Raw genomic sequence first — 20,600 nt, forward strand, 5'->3', positions numbered from 1 at the left:
GGTCAAGATTTCAGAAAACACTGTGTAAATTGCCATATTTGCAGCCACTGTTAGAGTTATTTCCTCAACATGTTGCAAAGTTAACCATTTCGAAAAATGGAAAAGCAATTCTTATTTGTAAATGTGGAAATCCTAAACTGTCTATCAACTCCTTAAGCAATTCAGTCATTTATAGTCCGGATCTGTTGTTTGTGCTGAGAATTAATTAGTTCCTTAAATTCTTTTTTTTGTTTCTTTGAGATAAGGTGAAAGGTTTTATGAACAGAAACTGATATACCTGATGACAGTTTGAGATTTTTTGTCCTTGAAGAAGAAAATTATTTTATTTTCTAATGACATGATAGATGCAAAAAGGTCATCATCAGTTTCCAGTCACCACAAGGATGATAGCTTTCAGTCATTCTGCTTTATGGCAACATTGGCTTTGACTATCAATTGACTTCTAAAACAGTTAAGCTGCATTAAAATTAGACTGTTGCTATTGAAATTTGCAATGAACTGGATTTATCTTTTATTCATTCTCTTAACTTTGTACAGACACCAAGAGTTTAATTTTGTTCTTTTGATATTTCAAATTAAATATTGCTTGAAAGCGAAAAAGTAAAGCTCATTTGAAAACTTAAAGAAACAGAAATGAAGATACCAGTTCATTTTGACCTTCTGAGTGGAAAGAAATGAATAAATGAAACATTCATGACACTTCTTATTATCAAGGTGTCTGGATATAACTGTAGGGAGCTCATTCCACTATGCAAACTCACCCTGACCCAACTAGTCATTGTGTGTCAATATAAAGAATTATCATCTCATCTCCTTAAAATAGAGATACTGTCTGCTATGATAAAGTTAACTATACCATGTAAGACAGTATTCATTTGTAGTGCTGATTCATACCAGGGTTTAAATTACAAGGCACTAATATAAATTAATGAAAAAGCAGGTTAAAGGGGATTACAAAATAGGATTTGGCTGAGAAATATTTCTTTTTTGTACTGTGTACAAAAAGTGTTATAACTTCACAGGGTACAACAAGAGACCTTAAGTTCATACTTGGCAGATAATTAGAATTTCTATGCAAAAGACGCCTTTATGATTCTATTCAGATACAGAAGTGTTCAATGGGATAATTTTTTTCTGTGTTTTTTCTCTTTTCAAAAGGCTTTCAAGTAAAAAAGATGGTATATTAACCGTGATGTATAAACACAACTCTGCAGTAAAGCCTTTTTAAGCACACAAATTACAAATTTAGAAAAAGGGATATGGTCTAATAGTCATTAAATGCCATTTTTTTATTATGTATTTCCTTTCTTTTTAAACTGAAGGATTTATTTATAGAAATACGTATACAGTCTGAATTTCTGAAATAGCTCCTGACTTCAAAGAAATCTGTTTTCTCTTTTTCTGCAACCTCAGAACCCCAACCTTTTCCATTTTCATAGTCTTTCTGTTCTTAAATTTGAGGCCTACAGCGCATCATCACCTTATAAACTGTCAAATATTTTTTAACTTATTATTAAAAGAGAATTATTTTAAGCTATTATTTTCTCTAGTTTCTTCATACATCACATATTATTGATACTCTTTTACACACTTCTGTAATATTCATGTAAATGACAAATCATGTATCAAAGTTCAAAATCTAATCTAAATGGACAAATATAACTATAAATGTATATAATTTTCATAATTCATATAATTGGGTATATATGGTATAAAGCTCTTGTATCAGCAGATATCATATACACTGACAGTTTTGTGATTACTGAAATGCATTAGTTATGATCTACTGCTGCTAAACATATGATATTAATTTGCTGCAGTACAATGAAAGAATAGAATTTTAAATGGAAATCTGACGATGGAGATAGTCAAATATTTTGTCAGTTTTAAGGATCTTCAGAACCTAACATCACATATGGCAATTTATTTGAGGCTGATGACCAGTTCTATTTGTAAACTACAAGAAATTGATTCCTTGAGTTTTGTATTGTTTTGAATCACCAGATGGTACTTCTCCCTGTTCTAAAGACTTACCATCTGAGCATGTAGGAGTAAGATCTGGGAGAAACATTTCCATCTGAACTGAGATGCTGTATGGATGTTGAGACCCTTACCACTAATGAAGCACTTATCTTTTTTCAATCCCTCTCCTTAGCTGAAAATATTCTTTCTCAAATTAGTTGCTGTAGACAAGCTACGTCTACAGAAGTGAAAAAAAAAAAGTATTAGAAATCCCCTCACTTTTGTCAACACATATGCACTGCCCAGAGACATTTTTTAAAGGCATTCTTTCACATTCTCCACAAGACTATACTTAAAGCTGCACTTCTAACTTGAATAAAATAATATTGACAAAACAAAATAAAACCGCATTGAAAAGTTTGCCCATTTCTAAGCAGTATTATAATTTTACGGCTTTTATTCTGGTTATATTCTTCAAATAATTTCTCTCCCCTGTTTCCCTGTGCAATCCACAGGTAGAAAAAAAACCCAGAAGTGTAAGCAGTGAGGTACTACCATGATTCATTTTCATCACATACTAATGGAACATCTCAGTGGAAACACCATAAAGCAGTGTTTAAACATCATGTAGTGATTGTTTTATAATGTCTGTAAACAACCTTGCATACACATCTTTCACTCTCCTGCTTTCCTCTGTTACGTGGATCAAACATGGTGCTTCCTTTTCTCTGTGACTTTGGGGAGAAGAGACAGGCTGATTTGTTGGGGGTTTTTTTCCTGCCTCAATTTCTTTCTTTCTTGTAGCTGCTTAAGGGAATAGGGAGTTGTACTGATTAATCAATTTTGTGTGACAGTTGAAAAAAACAGGTTTTTCAGGAGGTAAGTTCAAACATAAGGAATTTTCCTCATATTGAAACCTCACTAAGGTTGCATGCAGCACTATGAAAAATCATTTGTTCAAGCATGACTCCTTACCTAAGTACCCCGGGACCTCTCTACCATTACTTTGTAGGAATACCTTTCTGTTATCACCTGTTTTTACTAGCAGGCAAGTGAATATTTTTAGTGTTGAAGAGTTCCAATATATCAGTTCTACACAAGAGTGGGACTTCATGCATATACATCAAGGTCTCAGTCACTGGTGAGAAAAAAAAATATTACCTATTTTTTGACCTCCCCAATATTTTATTTTTAAAAACAATTTATGAATAATGTTTCATGTAGATTTATTGAGAATCATAAAATGAGCAAATACAAATAAAAATATATAAAAGAAAGGTATAAAATATCCATTGAAAATAAGTGTGAAAACTGTCACCATTGAGGTGTTTTGTCTTTTGGGTTTTTTTACAGTATGACCCACTTAAGTCCACAATCTTTTTGTCTGATAAGCCTCTACAGTGCTTCTGACACCAGAAGAGTCATGAAGACGACAGCCAAAACTCTGGCCTCTAAGCAATCAGCCTACCCCAGTAAAATCAAAGACAGCTTAGCACTCAGTTTTGAGCTCAGTAAACAAAGAATTAGACCTTGAGGCTTCAAACTTTGATAACAGGGATAACAAAAACAGCACCAAAAATCACCAGGTTATCTCCATGAAATAAACTCAGCAAACTTCTCTCCAAAATTATGTATAATGGTTCATTGTAAAACTCCTAGTGGACTAACAATTGGCAAAACCTGTTTAGGTTGGCTGGAGATTTTAGAGGGGCTGTTATATATGAAAAAACAGAATTGGAAATTACTTTTGCACTTGATTCTCAGGAATCTAATAATTTTTAAGTGTCTACAGCTGAAAAGAGGAATAGGACACTGAGTCAGGAAATTGCAAAAGACCGAAACAGAGTTACTTGTGTCAGTAAAATACACCCCCATGTTGTCATGTTGTTTGCTTTAAAGCAACCTTTCATCCTTTACTATAAAAATCTCTGGTGTTGCAGAAGAACTGTCTGTGTAAGTCCTCAGCAAGGCTGAATAGCATTCATTCCATCCCTTGGTTTCATGTAAGGGGATTATGTTATTGATGCCCTCCTAAATTCTTATGAAAATAAGATGTTTATCATGAAGTCTTGTGAGTAAAATTGATGCCGCATTTATAAATGATGTTACTTCAAAACACGTGGGATTAACTCTCCCTGTCTGATCTGAGATATACTGAAGCTTCCCTTTCTTTTAAGTTTGTCTTTAGAAGACTCTTCTTTGAAGTCTTTATTTTCTCAGAAATGTTGGCAACATATATGAACAAAAAATGTCCATCAAATCTATAAAGCCTGGCAAGACCGGGAATTGTCACCATTCAGTCCTTAATCCTTGTTAGAACTTTTTAGGAGTAGACAGAGTATAAGAATATTTCTTCTTTAAAGTGCTTCAGACTCTTTCATCAATACATGTTAGATAAGCATTAAAACCCAACAGCAAATATTGTGTAACGCGCTGGTGCATTGAACTTGTCTTGCATTTAATTAGTCAATCAGTTTTGCATGAATTACCACAGTAATCTAAAACTACCTATTGCTACTAAATAAAGCTAAAAGGGAATAGAAAAACAGCACATTACCTGGCAGAGAGCTGCTGTCCAAGACAATAATCTGAATTTGACAGATACAGAGCCGTTGTTCACTTTGAACATTTAAAGACTCTTTGGAGACCTGATTGGCTGATTACCACACATGATGTTTGGATGGTTTATTTTGTGTGACCAATTGCCAAACCAACAAGCATCTCAAATTACTGAGGCACAAGAGGTTATGGTGAAGCTCACCATTCAGAACACAATTGCACAGAAGGGTATCCTTGTTCTATAAATGCTACATTGTCTGTTTAGGGTTTTTTTCACAGTTTCTTTGGCTGACATGAAGGATTTTTCCTTATCATCCTCAGTGCAGATTCAAAATTTTTTTTAGATGCTATAGCCTTTAAAATGAGTGCTAATATCTGGGGACCTTGAACATAGTTTGTGTCTAATGCTACGGGAACTCAGCATGTATGGTGATGCTGGTTGTGAACCTGCCTTTTAAAACCTACAGTAATTTAAGATCAGCATTAATACTATTTTGTTCAACAAATTAAAAATGTAATAAAAATGCTCTAAAGACCATGAGAAAAAGTTTAAAAGTAAAATTAGAGGCCTTCACCGCAACTAACATGTTGCAAAAGTCCAATTTTTTTCCCATTTAAACAAAATTGTCCAGCAAATAACAGTAAACAAGCAATTAACTTAAACTTTTTTAGGTTGCTCCTTTAACAGTCATAGTACAACATACTGCACTAGGCTTTATAGAGTAATTAGAAACTTTGTATTAATAAGCAATGCTAATCAGGACAGTATTAAAAAAGCTGTATTTTGCTGGAGATAATGCAGAATTTGCTGCAGAGCTCCAAAAATTATTTTCCATTATTTCTTCAATTTTACAAAGACTCATTATTTTTGTATAGAAGAGAAAATGGAATAATCTGCAAAACTGATAAAATAAATGCATATTTAGAAGGCAGGTTGTACCTTATACCAGATCATACATTCATTCAATAATTATGAGCAAAATGCTTTTTAAAGTTCACATCAAAAGCCTTTCCTTTTTAATTACAAAAGTGACCTTAACTATTTTGTTAACAAGGTATATATGTCCTGACAACTGTTATTTTTCATCAGTCTCACACACCATACTGGCTTTGTCCCAAGAAATGCTGGAAAGGATGAAACTGCCTGGCCAAAGGAAACAGAAAAACATTTTGATGACTTAGGTTGGAAAAAATTAAACTTTTTCTTGTCCTAGATATTCACTGAACAACTGATATTAAAGCCTCAAAGCTCTTAGACATGCTTTGTTGGAGAATTTTGGCAGTGTCTGGGAGAGATTTTATGTAACAGAAAACTGCTGTTACTTTCACTGCCCACCACTTTGAATGTTCACAGAGAAAAAAAAAGCAATTCTCACAATATATTTCTTAGTTTATCTGAAAATAATGATGCTAATGATGATCTGCATTTCTAAGGGCTGTGGCAGTCTCACATTAAAAGTGAGATGAGGTCTTGAATTCCTGGAAGCTCACCCAAAAGAAAGTTGCTTAAAGAGAGACCAGCCTTATCATGAGAAAGCATTATCATTTAATTGATCTCTGTACTGTCTAAAACTTTAATTTGAATCTGAAACGGTTCCTTCAGAAAGGATGAAATATACTGGAGATAATGCATGGGAGTGATAGGTGAGCCTCTAATGCCAAACTATGGGGAGGACTACTTGCAAGGGGTGTTCATCTCAGCACTGAGGACAACCGCAGGAAGGGAACGTGTTTGCTGACACAAGTACATAAGAAGAGAACTACAAAGAAAGTAAACATGGGTTGCTGAATTCTGACAGAGACCCTGTGGTGACAACAATACCATGTTTCCTATTATTGGAGAGAAGTAGGAAGGGAGGCATTGTTATTGCTGGACACCTTCCGTTAGATTTTGACAACTTGTGTTTAGTCCCAGGTACAGCTTCTCACTCGTGTCAGCAAAGCTGCTCTCCCCTGCTGTGCCCTTCAGTAGTAGGCCCTTCCTTCCACAGGATCCCCATCCCACCCCAGGAAGGGGAACAGAAAATCATCTCTGGCCTCAGGATTTATGAATCTGTGAGAAAGAACCACAGAAAGAGGGATAACTAACTGATACCATGGCAGCATCCCTGGACAAGTGAGCCTGCAGATGTCTTCTAGGGATGCTGACCACATGGTCCACATGAACAAGCACAGCACAGCACCAGCTTGGCATCATGGTGAGGGACTATAGCTGTCTTTTGTCCATCCACTTCGGAAAGCAATGAGAAGGGCTAAAATCTGTGCCTACACCAAAGCTGAGCTTCTAAATTCAGGGAACTGAGCATGAGGTAGAAGGTCAGAACTAATGCTAAAGTCTGCTTCTGAGTGACAGTGCTAATTGGCACAGGGCATGCCAGTGGCAGGCAGCTGGCTTGCAGTTCACTGTCAGTTTGAACTTGACAAAAACAAAAGTTAATACTGTCTTGGACCATTGTCTATAAAAATGTATCAATACCAAGAGGGCTATTACTTAACTCACCATATCATATGAGACTAAAATTGCAGTGTATTTGTGAATAATAATGGCAGTGGAGTTTTACATATAATACAAATCCAGCTACTCAAGAGCTCCTCTGAGAAAGGTGCCTAGAGGTAGCTGGTTTACTGAAGCATAGGCACATATTAAAGGTACCTATTCCTTCCTGGAAGGAGACTGAGATTTTCTTCCAGGATCATGAGATTTAAGTGGTACAATTGAAGTAAGCTCATCATAACCATTTAGTCTGGATGCTGATCTGAACTTCAGCTCAGGTTTTCTCCTGACTAATATCTGTTTAAGTACAATGTCTGTTTACTAATAGACACTTTAAAATAAATAATGTTTTTTGCATAAAGTCAAGTGATACTGTTAATATTGCAGTACAATTTTTATTTCAGCTACAATCCAAGGATGTTGGTCTTCTTGAAAGAATGCTTTACGTTCACAGTGGCAACAGTACCTAAAGCTATACAGAGTTTTGTTCTAATAATGGAGGTTTGATTGCAAACTGTTTTCTGTTGGTGTGAATTTCTAAATGTTTTTTTGGTCTAATCTCCTGCGAGACCTCAATTATTGGGTGATAATCTCCATTTCTCCTGTTTCTCCTACCAGTATATATATACTCTAGCTTTACACAATTTAGGGAAGATTTTAGCTTGTAATACAGCTCTGCAAGATATTCTTTGGTTTACACACAATTTGTTACTTTGTCTGATTTAAGGGTGGGATTCATCACAGCCATATTTTGACACTGACAGTGCTGACATCTGCATGTGATCTGGATACCTAGATTCCACTTATAGTCAATGGACAGAAGTGAAGTTCTGGGACACCTCTCACTAACCTGTTAAAGACATCTAATCTATAATGAAATGATATGTGGCCTCCAAGTGCCTATATCTCTCCATTATATAAAGTATACCTAGATAAATTGCTCAAGTATAGATACACATGATACTGAACTCTGTATTCAGATGAACCCAGCCCTATATGTTCATAGTACAGTTTCTCAGTATTGCAGTGGACTGAAAATAGTGACCCAGTTCCTTCTTTCATTTCAATGCTTTTAAATCTTAAGTGTTTTGGGCAGGACAAGGGTCACTCTGTTTGTTTATTTAGCTCTTACGAAACAAGACAGTGAAAAAAAATGTATGTTCTGGATTCTAAAAATGTTCTTTTCATTTTCTTTCGAACAGATCCACAGCTTAACAGCATACTGTTGAAATCTGAAACTTTGCAATCTTTTCTGTATTGCTGAGAAAAATACATTCAGTTTAGCTGAGTAATGAGTCTCTGAAAAGCATGTGCTGCAATATCTGTATTTTGTCTCTGTGTTTGCAAAATGTGCAACTCAGGAATGTTACATCACAAGCATTTTTGTAGCTATCATGGCTGCACAGAAGAAAATTTATGGAAGGTGCAGATAAACTGCTTTATTTACATACCATAGACAGCTAATACTACCTTTTTTGAAAGTAAATATTCAAGTCAAATCTTATGTAAAAAAGCATAAGAAAGCAAATCTATGTCTTGTAAGACAAAAAGTGACAAATTTCATATGTGCAATTTTAATTCACAATTTAGTCAACTACTTCACTGCATAAACCATCCAATTAAAACTTGAAATAACATTCAATGCCTTACAGAACAACATAGAGGGCAGCTTATCTTATGTAAAGGCTGGACAGTTGCCCAGAGCTTTAGAAGTGGAGAGGCAGCATTTTTAGAGCCAATTTGTGGCAGTACTGTGATTAAATTGTTAAAAAGACATTAATTTTCATAATGATAAAATGATAAATACTACTAATGTCTCATATTTTTATGGAATTTTGTGAAACTGTATTTTATAGTATCTGAATATGTGGCATTCCAAAGTTCTATAAAAGTACCTGGTATGAAATACAATTTATTTTTGACAGACGTGGAAAAGAGGCAGCAGAATATATTTTATTCAGGCAACAAAATAGCTAGGGCTGTCTCTGATGATGTAGATACCAAATATGCATCAGAGACAGCTCAAAACTTACCAAAAAAACCAGTAACTGCTTGCCCAAGATACTGCCACATCTTTTTGAATAAGCTCAAGTATTCCATAGAAGATCCATTTGCAGAAGAAAGGGGGGGGGGGGAGCAATATTAATTTAAAACCTATTCTCTGTGAATTATTTGAAAAGTATTATCATGCAGGTCTGAAGTTTTGTTGACTTAGATAACTGCAGATACGTAAGAGCTTGAGTAATAAGATATGCCGTAGGGTGTGATAGTGTGTGTTAAGTATGAAGGAAATTCAAATCAGAAAAGTATGTTGCATGTCACATTGCCCAACATGCCAGCTTTTGGGCTGTTTCTTATCTGTTTCTGTGTAAGCATTCTTTTTCAGTGGGTAGACTCGAGATAGTAAATGTGAATGGAGAAAACCATAAGGAACCATGAATGTAGAACAGCAGACCAGACTTGCTGTACCTGGGCAATGTGAAATACAGATTTTCTCATCAGTACCCAAAATGGCAATAACTCCCCTATTGTATACCACCCTTCAGAATTATCCAAATACACTGATGGGTTAACAAGTTGCAAATATAGAGGTTAAAGAGCAATATCAGTAGTTTCCTTCTCACCATCTATACATTAGCTCTCATTGCAATGGTACTGTAATGAAAATGCATGCTTCCCCACCAGTTCCTTAGTCTGCCAGCCCTCCCCAATGGCAGACACTGCTTCAGCCTGCTCCACGGAACACCCACGGCCCTTCCTCCCCCCCTTCTCCCTAATCCCCCAACCTAAAAGGCTGGTGGTCTCAACCCTCCTTGCTCTGACAGCTGTAGTAACTCAAAAACACACCAGCATACAAAGTCCAAGGCAAGGAAAAACTAATCCATAAATGACTTATGGCTTATTCATCACAAAACTGGTATTTCAGGTTTCCCCTGGTTCCTTGATTTCCCTTCAGCTGTCCTCACTATCTTGTATTTAAATGTACATATATGAATACATAGATAATCGTACATAAAATAAAAGAATGCAATACCTTAAAAGTAACTTTTAAGGCTACTCTACCAGGGCAGAGTATAGCTGTGCTTATTTGAATATCACCTAAAGCTTTAAATAAAGAAGTATAAACTTGGCCACTAACATTCTCAGTTCTTTAAAACACTGAAATAGTTCATGAAGACCAAATATGTCCAAGTCACTAATATATGACTGTAAGTTTTCTGTTTTCCTCAGATCACTTCAGATGCTTGTACCAAATCCATTCCCTTGTCTTTTACAAGTTATCTGTGGGAAAGCATTCTGTGAGAATACTCATAGTATTTTTTTTTTTGAGTAGAAAAATATCTTTTTCTAGTCAGATCAAATAATGTATGTGAGCCTAGTTCAGTGAAACTGAGTGCACTCTTGAGACTTACTGAGTATTAGAAACTAAACTGTGTTCTTCAGAGGGGAGAGGATGCTATGAGGACATTGCAAAATACAAGTGAAAAGGATAATGAACCTGAATGCAGTGGTACTACTGCCTTTGTTGGCATATTGATTTTTAATGGTAAAAATTGTGGAAGCCTGTAACTCTTACCTTCAACTTAGCACTCTTTGTTGTTGCACAGTTACTATGTTAACCAAAACTACTTGTTTCCCACCTGCAAGAAAATGTTCTCTAACTTGAAAGTTTATGATTTATGTACAGATATGTAAGTTGCTAATTATGTGGTATATTTGTTGGAGGTACACTCAGCTTTTAATCTAGATTTGGATCATGATTAAGAGAGGCATTTAAAAAAAGTAAGCAATAAGTGTAGGTCTGTGTTATAGTGGGAAAATGACTAGGGTATATGTTACTTAAACATATAAACATAGTGATAAAAATACTGAGCAATTGATGAAATAATTTTGTTTAACGACAAGAAGGAGATATAAACCCTAGTGGTTAAAGAGTGTAGTATAATGTCTTTCTAGTTGGCCTAGAGAGGCAGCTGTTTTGGCAGAAGCTTTCACCCCTGAGGGATCAATCCTTTACTGTAGTATCTACAAGGGTAAAGCAGGCTTCTTTTTATGGGCAGAAATCCACACAAATCCTGCCAACTGAGGCTCCTCAGGAGACAGATACAGGCCTCAATACTGCAACAGCAGCACCTTTCCCTTACAGCTCACTTTTTTTTTTTTCTCTCTGGACTAATCAGCTTCTTTCAAGCCACTCTAAGTATGCCTATTTGAGACAAATACAACACTTTAAGCTGCCACAGCTAAAAGAAGCAGACCAACATACAGTTTCACTGTAGCTCTACAGCAGCTATTTTGTGCATGAGGTTATTTTAAAGATAGTGACCCTAGCACTAACACAAACCGTCTCTCAAAAGTCAGCCCAACGTCCACAACAGAACTGTTCAATCTATTCTAATTATCCTGTTGAATTTTAGGATTGAAATTAAATGCAGTCCTTTGACAGCCTCCATGTTGAGGCACAGAGGGTTTTTTAGGTAGCTTATGCTGCTATGGCTCTCCTAAAAAGCAGGGCAGAAAATGAGTCAGTATATTGCTGGACTATCTTGAGGATTAAAGCCCAGCAGTCTGAAACCTTATATCACCTTTCTTCTTCCTCTACCTTCAAGACCTTGTGTCTTCTCACTGCTGTCACCAGCCTTCCCTACTGCTGCTTAAAAAAATCACTGCTACATGCTCTAAGACAGGAAATTACCAGTTCTCTGAAGGGAAAGAAAAATAATCAAAAAAACACCTTGTATATGCCCTTCTTTAGGACGAGCGACAGGCTCTCATGGTTCTCATGCAGCAGCAAGTAGGCAGCCCATTTCTGTACTCAGAAGGGCCCAGATAAACAGTTCTATCAAACAAAGAAACAAACAGGGATTCCCTCTGACAAGGTCACAGGAGCAGATGTAAATGAGCCTGGGAGCACGAGTTCAACCAAATACAAAAGGTTCTGTGCTCAGTGGGGTTTGGTTAAATAATTCAGGTCCGATCTCTTACGAAGACAAACAAAACCGATTCCCTTCTCAGTGGGGTAACAGAAGCAAACACACTTAAGTTAATGAACACAGCAGGGATTGACCAAACAGTTCAAACTCCCCTTTTGGAGCAGCATGAATTCCTATGAAGCAAATAACCTTAGCCACTTGACACATGAAAACAGAACCTGCTCTGCTTTGGTTGGATGAATGAAAACTTCCTTGATTACAGAAGTCCTTCAATATTTAGGGGGGCTAAATTTACTATTAAATGCTGATTAAAGAATCATTCTTTTGTTTCTGACGATTCACATGCTAAGTCAAAGTAATGGCACTGAAACGTCCTCTTCAAGCATTCAATCCCACTGTTTCTTGTACTGCCATCACCCATCTGTATCCACTATTCTTTCTAGGCAGCTGGTCATAGAACTGTTCCTAAGAGGTCAAAAGGATCATATGGAAAATACATACACATGTATATATGGTACCCCTGGCAGATCACTATAGGATGTAAATACCATACTGCAATACTAGAACCTCCCAAAACATCAAAGCAATATACAGGCACTATCTCTTCCAGTGCTTTCCTCATTTCCCCACTTCACCTCCCAGTATGCACCATGTTGCACATAGTTCTTCCTATTTTCATATCACCTTGTGTACTTGTATATAGGTATACACAATTATTACTATTAGAAAACTACTCACTTTTGTATATTCAGATGCCATAATGAGAAGGAAGTAGATGTTTTCTTGAGACAACAGCAGAATGTAAGATTCTCTGCTAATAAAACAACTCTAACTGCTGTTCAAAGTACTTACAAAATAGGCTGTTCAGCATACAGTTATAACTTCTGGTTTCATCCAGTACATGTTGGTTAGTAGAGAGGATTGATTTAAAAGTAGGATTTAAGCTTCAGTTATTAAGAGATAACAACCTACTTACCCAGGATACAGTAACACAGAAATTAGAGATCCTAATTTAGGTGGCTAATTTAGGTATCACAAGACTGTAGTCCTGCCTGTAAAAATTACTGTAGCTATACATTAGGGATAAAACTCCTAAATGGGGGGGAAACAAAAAATAGTAAGGAAAAAAATTGTAACTACCTTATTTAAGTTAAAAACTTAATATATCCTAGATCCTTAATAAAACATATCATTCAGTGCAATTAAACTATCAATATAAGTATAATAATTTCAAAGTAAGTTTGGATATGTCAACCTACAGTAGCTTTGCTAATTTTTCAGAAAACAGATACAAGAAAATAAAATCATAGTCTTAAAGCTAAAATACATTCGCATTGAGAACAATATTACTTAAGTCACCATTTTACATATACGATATTTCAGCAATGCCAAAGTGTATCCAGAAATGCAAGCTTATTATCTAGTAAAGCAACATCTTGTTTCATTAACCCCTTTCTATGCTATTCCATTTAGAAGAAGAATCTACTTTAATTGTGGAAATAACAGGCTTTTGTATCCTATTACAACACAACTATTCATCAGCAACAAAAACCTTGCTATGGCCTACAATTAGCATACAGAAGTCATAACAGCAAAGGCCAGCATTCTCTCTGTTCCTTTCTCAAAAACAAACAAACAAAAAAATTAAAAAATCTGAAGACAACTAAAACCCACTCTGAAAATATAACACATCATTTCACTTCTGCTGGCTTGAAGATATATGCCTCTGTGAAATTCTTCAAAATAATATTTCCTTAGGTTAATGTCTCTCCCTTCTACTCTGTTTTCACCTTCTACATTTGTCATTATTCTAAGGCTACATTTTTTTTATAGCTTAATAATGACAACTGAGAGGCAGAATTAAAAACCAGAAGGATAAAGAATGCAAACATTTATAACTCAAAATATAAAAATAGCATGGTAAAATATAAATATTGGTTACTATGGATGAGCATCAGTTGTGCCATATAAAAGCTGTCCTACAATTGAACATGTCTCAGAGTTTCCAGTTCTAGTGTGGAAAAGCCAGCAGAATAGTAACTTGCTACTTTACCTTGAGTTTTTTTATTCTAATAAATGGGGAGGACAAATCTCTCACAGAAATAAAGACAGGAAGGGCAGAGAAGATGGACACATTAAAGCATTTATTTCAAACAGAGAAATCATTTTGATAATCATTATGAAAAATAATTCCCATTTAACCTAATCAGGCAAGTCAAAGCAAGTGACCCAAAAGACTAACTAACTAAGTCTTGAGAAGCAGTCAAAAGAATCTCTTCAGCCATTACTGAGTGTAAACCATGAGTTACCCCTTTCAACCCAGTGGAACTGCACCAGAGGAAGCATGCTCAAGCATGGACCTGGAGTCACAGAAACAGAGGAAATGCCAATCAAGCAACACTGACATATTAAGTGACTGAGAGAAAACACCACAGTGCTTTTAGATGTCAGTTATAAATGCCCTTCCTGGATTTCTCTACCTTATGTGAGCTTGGCCCTTATATTCATTAGCTTTGCTTATCAACCCCTTTCATTATACTACTATAGCTAAAACTGAAACAGACCACAGTCTATGCATGGGACTAATAATGCTCTAGTGTTGTTATGTATGAATGAGGAAATAAGTTAAGTTGAAATAATGCACCCCCATATCCAGCATAACTACATTAAAACATCTCATTTTGAATAACTACATCAGAAAAACATAAAAACAAAAAACTACCTTATGACCTTAGCCAGCATAATTATATCTGCATAAGAACAAGAAAACAGAATCTCTTTTTTCCTTATTCTTCACAAATAAAAAGCATACTCGTGTTTTGTAAATACAGGGTATTACGGCATATTCTTTTCTACCTATTTTCCTTAAATATATAACCCAGAGGTAAAAAAAAATACACAAGCTTTTTTCATTCCTTGCTAAAATATGATGTTGTGGTTTCTAATAATTGAGTCCCCTGATTCACCTTCTGTAGTGTTGGTGAGAAGGGAAAGAGGCTGTCTAATGGAAGATGGGGAGTTAGTGTGATACAATGAGTAGAGATCTTAAAAAGTCCTCAGGGTAGAAAGGAATCCTTTAGTTTAATATTATGTACAAATTATTATAAAGATGTACATTCTAAAAATGGGTTGGTGATAGAATGATAGGCCCATTGTCTTCTTCAGCATCCAGCACCAATTTCCCTCCATAGTCTATTTTCTTCTCTCCACCTGCTCCCAACTGCAACCCCCTTGCTCATCCAGCTTGAGTCTCTGCCCTATGTACACTTTTTTCTGCCTCTGAAACAAGTCTTCAGTTTCAGGTTGCAGTTTATCTCACCAATTTTCACTTCTAAGATCAGCAGGAAGGACTGCTGAGAACACAGGGTCCAGTACCCAGATTCAGACCCAAATCCATCCATGGCAGAGCATGCAAAAGCAGTTAAATTCTAGAAAAGATTTGTTCAGTGGACAGTATAATCAGCAAAGGCAGAATTGTCAAGGAATTTAGCAATTCCAATTGCTAAGAAATCAGACACCTACATTACTTGGGGAGCTTATTTGCATCATTAAGTGGTTCTTTTTTTTCTTTGTTTCATGAACTTGCCCTGAGGGCCGTATTAAGAAGGCAAACTATAGGAGCTCAATTTAGTTATCACAACTCCTATGGCATTTTAATTCAACAGCATGGCAAACTGTTGAAACATCCTACATAAAATGTTTCAAATTTCCATCTCTCAATAAAGTCAGCAAAGAAAAGCAGCTATGTCTCTCAGAAGCCAGGTTCTTACAGCTGGTAGTTTGAACATAGCCTTGTGTCACTACAAAAATTCTAATCCTCACTGCCAAATACTTACATTGTTATGCCAGAGATTTTAAAGGAATGTCACAAAGCATCTAATTTCTAATGTTTAAAAAAACACTCGTTAGAGCATGCTGAAAGTAGGCACATTTCTCTATCTGCAACACTAATCAAATACGTTGCAGTAGAAATGATTAAGCTTTTAAAAAAATCAAATATGCATTTTGCTTGTATGCTTTTGCCATTTTTGTCAGCACAGAAATGGTGAGGGGTTTTTGAATTTTTCCTTTGTGTTTTTAATACTTTAAAATAAATATTTGCCCTTGGTATTTCTTGATTTCAGAAAACAAGCAGTGAGAAGTACAATTCTGAAGCTGACACTATGAGTTTGAAACTAACACAAGCGACAAATTCAGATTTTGTCTTTTTTTGTCTCCTTTTTGCTTGTACCGTAAACTGCAAGAATGTCTAACTGCTGAGTGGCAAGCATGAATGCTAAAATCTTCATTAATCTATTTGTCTGAAAAAAATATCTATTTTTTGGGATATTGTACTGCTGTTCTGTGACTGATTTTACTAATTTCTATTAGTAAAACTGCAGAACACATGCAGAAGGCAATGTATATCATTGCACTGTCAATACCACCACTGCAGTGACAGCAAACCATAGAATCATAGAATCAGCCATGTTGGAAAAGACCTCTGAGATCATCAAGTCCAACCCTTGATCCAACACCAGCGCAGTTACTAGACCATGGCACAAAGTGCCACATCCAGTCTCATCCTAGAAACCTCCGGGACGGAGAATTCACCACCTCCCTGGGCAGCCCATTCCAATGTCTGGTTACTCTCTCCATAAAAGTTTCTTCCTAACATCCAACCTAAACCTCTCCTCCCACAGCTTAAGATCATGCCCTCTTGTCTTACTGATAGTTGCTGGGAGAAGAGACAGACTCCCACCCCGCTACAACCTCCTTTCACGGAGTTTGTCTCCCTTGAGCCTCCTCTTCTCCAGGCTAAACAACTCCAGCTCCCTCAGCCTCTCCTCAGAGGACTTGTGCTCGAGTCCATTCACCAGCCTTGTTGCTCTTCTCTGGACCTGTTCCACCACCTCGACATCCTTCCTGAACTGAGGGGCCCAGAACTGGACACAGTACTCCAGGTGTGGCCTCATCAGGGCTGAGTACAGGGGAAGAATCACTTCCCTGGACCTGTTGGCCACACTGTTCCTGATCCAGGCCAGGATGCCACTGGCCTTCTTGGCCACCTGGGCACACTGCTGGCTCATGTTCAGCTTCCTGTCAGTCCAAACTCCCAGGTCCTTTTCTTCCTGGCTACTCTCCAACCACTCTGAGCCTGTAGCTCTGCATGGGGTTGACCAAAGTGCAGGACCTGGCACCTGGCCTTGCTGAACCTCATCCCGTTGGAATCAGACCACCTCTCCTGCTTGTTCAGGTCCCTGTGAAGAGCCCTCCTGCCTTCCAGCAGGATCAACCCTCCCCATCAGCAGGGTGTCATCTGCAAATTTTCTAATGGTATACTCAATCCCCTCATCCAGATCATCAGTAAAGATATTAAACAGAACTGGGCCCAACACTGATCCCTGGGGGACACCACTAGTGACCGGCCACCAACTGGATGCAGCACCACTCACCACCACTCTCTGGGCCCAGCCCTCCAGCCAGTTCTTAGCCCAGCACAGAGTGCCCCTGTCCAAGCCGTGGGCTGCCAGCTTTTTCAGGAGTCTGCTATGGGAGACGGTGTCAAAGGCTTTGCTGAAGTCCAGATAGACCACATCCACAGCCTTCCCCTCATCCACCAGGCAGGTCACCTGATCATAAAAAGAGATCAGGATGGTTAGACAGGACCGGCCCCTTCTCAACTCGTGCTGTCTGGGTCTGCTCCATAGTTCTAAAGTTCTTTGTAGCTAAAGTTCTTTGACTCCAAGCACATTTTGAATCCCATTACAACTCTTTGTTATATGTGCTATCTATCCCTAGGTGCCAAACTTGGGAGTACAGCCAACAGTTTGCTAATACTGAGGCCACATAACTGAAGGACACTACGCAATGGTCATGCTTGAAGCAGGAGTCTGCCAGAAGGTGTAGGAAGATGAGCTATTTACTCTAAAGGACCAAAATTTAAAAAAATATATCAAAATAAGAAAAGCCATGAAATACAGTTATTTTGTGCAACATACATTCTTAATGTTCCCACAACACTTCGTTCATCACCTACAGCTGAGTCTTCCACTGGAAAACCTTAAAGAGGGACAAAAGTGAAATAACTACCAAGCTTGCTGTTAAAACAACTGGAAGTCTTTTGGGGGCTACAAATTTTCATGCTGAAAGAAAACAAACACTGTTAAAACAATCTTGCATGTTTGGACAACTCCAGTTGCAGAGTTTCATGCTTTGACCATTTTATGTGGTTTGATGCTGTCTTTATCTTTCATAGTAACCATATGAAAAGAAAGTCAAATCCACCTATTCTGAAATATTTGAACTTCTACAATGTTTAGGTATTCTGCAGTTTGTTGATAGCTGACTTAAAGTACAAGTTTCCTTACAGTCTAAAGTTATTAGGCAATTTATATGATTTACACTATTATTCAGAGCACTGCTTTCTTGTTGGGTGGAACTGAAATATATTTAATAATTTACATTCAATATTCATGACGCCAAGCTGAAAGAAAATGTAACAGCACCAAATGAAAAAAAAAATAATCTGACTTAAGTTTGTTCTCTAGTGCTTCCTGATTTTATGAATTAACATTAATTCCATTTCTTAAGATCTTAAGTCTTACAACCACAAAGGAAAAGAGTATATTATGATAAGGCTCCATTCTTTTCCTCCTTCATTTCTGGAAATTTTTGAAAGTGCTCTACCTACATTAATATACTTTTGGAAATGCTTATTCATTTTTTATCAGCAAATGCTCTTCATTCACCCCTCTGATGACACATTATTGTAAGCGTCATGAAACAGGAAAGCACCATGTCCTGAAAATAAAAAAATATTAGCACAGAACTGGAAGCTTGACCTTGAAGAGATACGAATAAAGAAACTACCTAAATACAGTGCATAAACTAAAACTAAAGATAAAATCTTCAAAAAAAGGAGCTGAACATGATCAATCTCCACTCCCTCTTCCTGACACAAATATTACGAATTAAAAATCTTAAGATTGCAAAGATAAAACCAAAATGTGACTCCTTCTAGTTTGCCAGCCACTGTGACCTCCTTAGGTAGCCCTTTGCTCTTCAATAGGAGTTTAACACTATTTTGATTGTTTGATCATTAGACTAACAGCTACAAAAAACATTAGATAGATTGTAAAGCCAAATAGAGCTCCACAGTCATTTTGTCCAACATCCTCTACTCCTTAAGTCATGGAATATTATCTCTTTACTCCTATAACCCAATTACTTTTGTTTGAATACTGCAAACTTTTCTTCAAATGTCCCAAGATTCAAAATAAAATTACAAAAGTTGGCCTAACAGCTCACAAATACATTCAAGTCAAGGAATGTAGGTTTGGACTGAGATGCACATATGGAACTCAGCCAGTTTCTCATTTTCATTTGACACATAAAACAGGTGGTCAGTGACCTCCTATTTTCCTATCTAACCTCCTCCTTGGTTCTGGGCAAATATTATGCCACATATATTACACAAACAAACACAGAAACTGGTAACATTCTCTATCAATGATTTATAGCTATGACCTAACCCTTTTTTAATAAAAAACAAAATATAATTACATTTTTCTAATTATTTCAACTTTGGAACAAAATTCATTTAGCAGCACAGATTATTAGCATGGCCCAAGAACATTATTCTTGATCCTCACAGAAGAAAACTGACAGCTTTAATTCTGGTAAATGGTGTTAAGGAATATAATTAATAGAGAATTCTATTCAGACACCATCCTTGCTAAAGCAAAATCCTCCTCAAGAAAAATGAATCTCTACAAAAGCATCATGTGATGTTGCAACAGGAGATAAAATCAGGTGACTGCAGTCCCTTTCCTTGAACTGAAATGGGTCCAATAATAGCCAGAGTAACTGAAAACAAAACAACCTGCCCATTGTAAAAAGAGGACAAGATAATTTAATTAAGAAACAAAGGTTACTAAAGAGGACTTTTTCTAAAATGAAGAAAAACAATGAGTGTCAGAAAAATATACTAGAAAAGAAGCATGGTGTAGTGAACCAAATCCAACACAGAAAAGTGATGAAAGAAAAACAATTTTAAAAAACACCAGCTCGTGATTCAACAATTGCTCTTTTCTCTCCTTTAACTTGCCTGTCCATAAATTTAGGCTGCCCAAAGGATCTCCTGCCTCCATAAAATCTGGATTCTAAATGAGGATTTTGCCATAGTAAGAGCTGAGTGAGCTTAAGTCCTATATATACTACAGAGAAGTGACAGATGGAATTAAGTTAAGGAGCTGGAAGGAGACTTTTTTAATATACTATTAATGATGCATTCATTTACAGTGGAAATTGCTGAAACGGAATTCCTTCACTTTTTACTGCAGCTGCACAGTCTCAATATTTAACTACATTGCGGGGTTGTTTGTTTTTTTTTTTTTAAATTTCCCTTTGTAATATTTCAAAGTCTCCTCCTTTACATGTAAAATACCTGTTCAGATTAGTGTATCACTACACAATCTGAAGAGTTTGCCTACCTGTGCTAATTTGGTTTTCCACCATCCATGAAGACCTTCCATGAAGGCCACAGTTAGTATTTAAGCTATTCCACATCTCCATCATATAAATAATATAAGGCAGTCTTCATTAACCTAAATTATTTAGAACTGCCATAAAAGAAAATCCATTAATACCCAGCCTCCCTCTGCCTATTC

The 20,600-nt window shown here is 36.6% G+C and overlaps 1 protein-coding gene across 2 annotated transcripts in view; it reads right to left on the reverse strand.

Moving 5' to 3' along the window:
- SLC16A7 (solute carrier family 16 member 7) overlaps positions 1-20,600 on the reverse strand; it is an 82,429-nt gene that overhangs the window by 59,849 nt on the left and 1,980 nt on the right. Inside the window, exon 1 of one of the 2 annotated variants that reach the window (XM_064655820.1) lies at positions 4,520-4,587. The exons of the other annotated variant lie outside the window; for it this stretch is intronic. The gene's annotated coding sequence lies outside the window, so the exon portion shown is untranslated. Of the gene's footprint in view, positions 1-4,519; positions 4,588-20,600 lie in introns of those variants that run through there. 2 annotated transcript variants of the gene reach the window in all.

Source organism: Pseudopipra pipra, chromosome 5 (genome assembly GCF_036250125.1).
Source record: "Pseudopipra pipra isolate bDixPip1 chromosome 5, bDixPip1.hap1, whole genome shotgun sequence".
NCBI classification, from domain to species: Eukaryota; Metazoa; Chordata; class Aves; order Passeriformes; family Pipridae; genus Pseudopipra; species Pseudopipra pipra.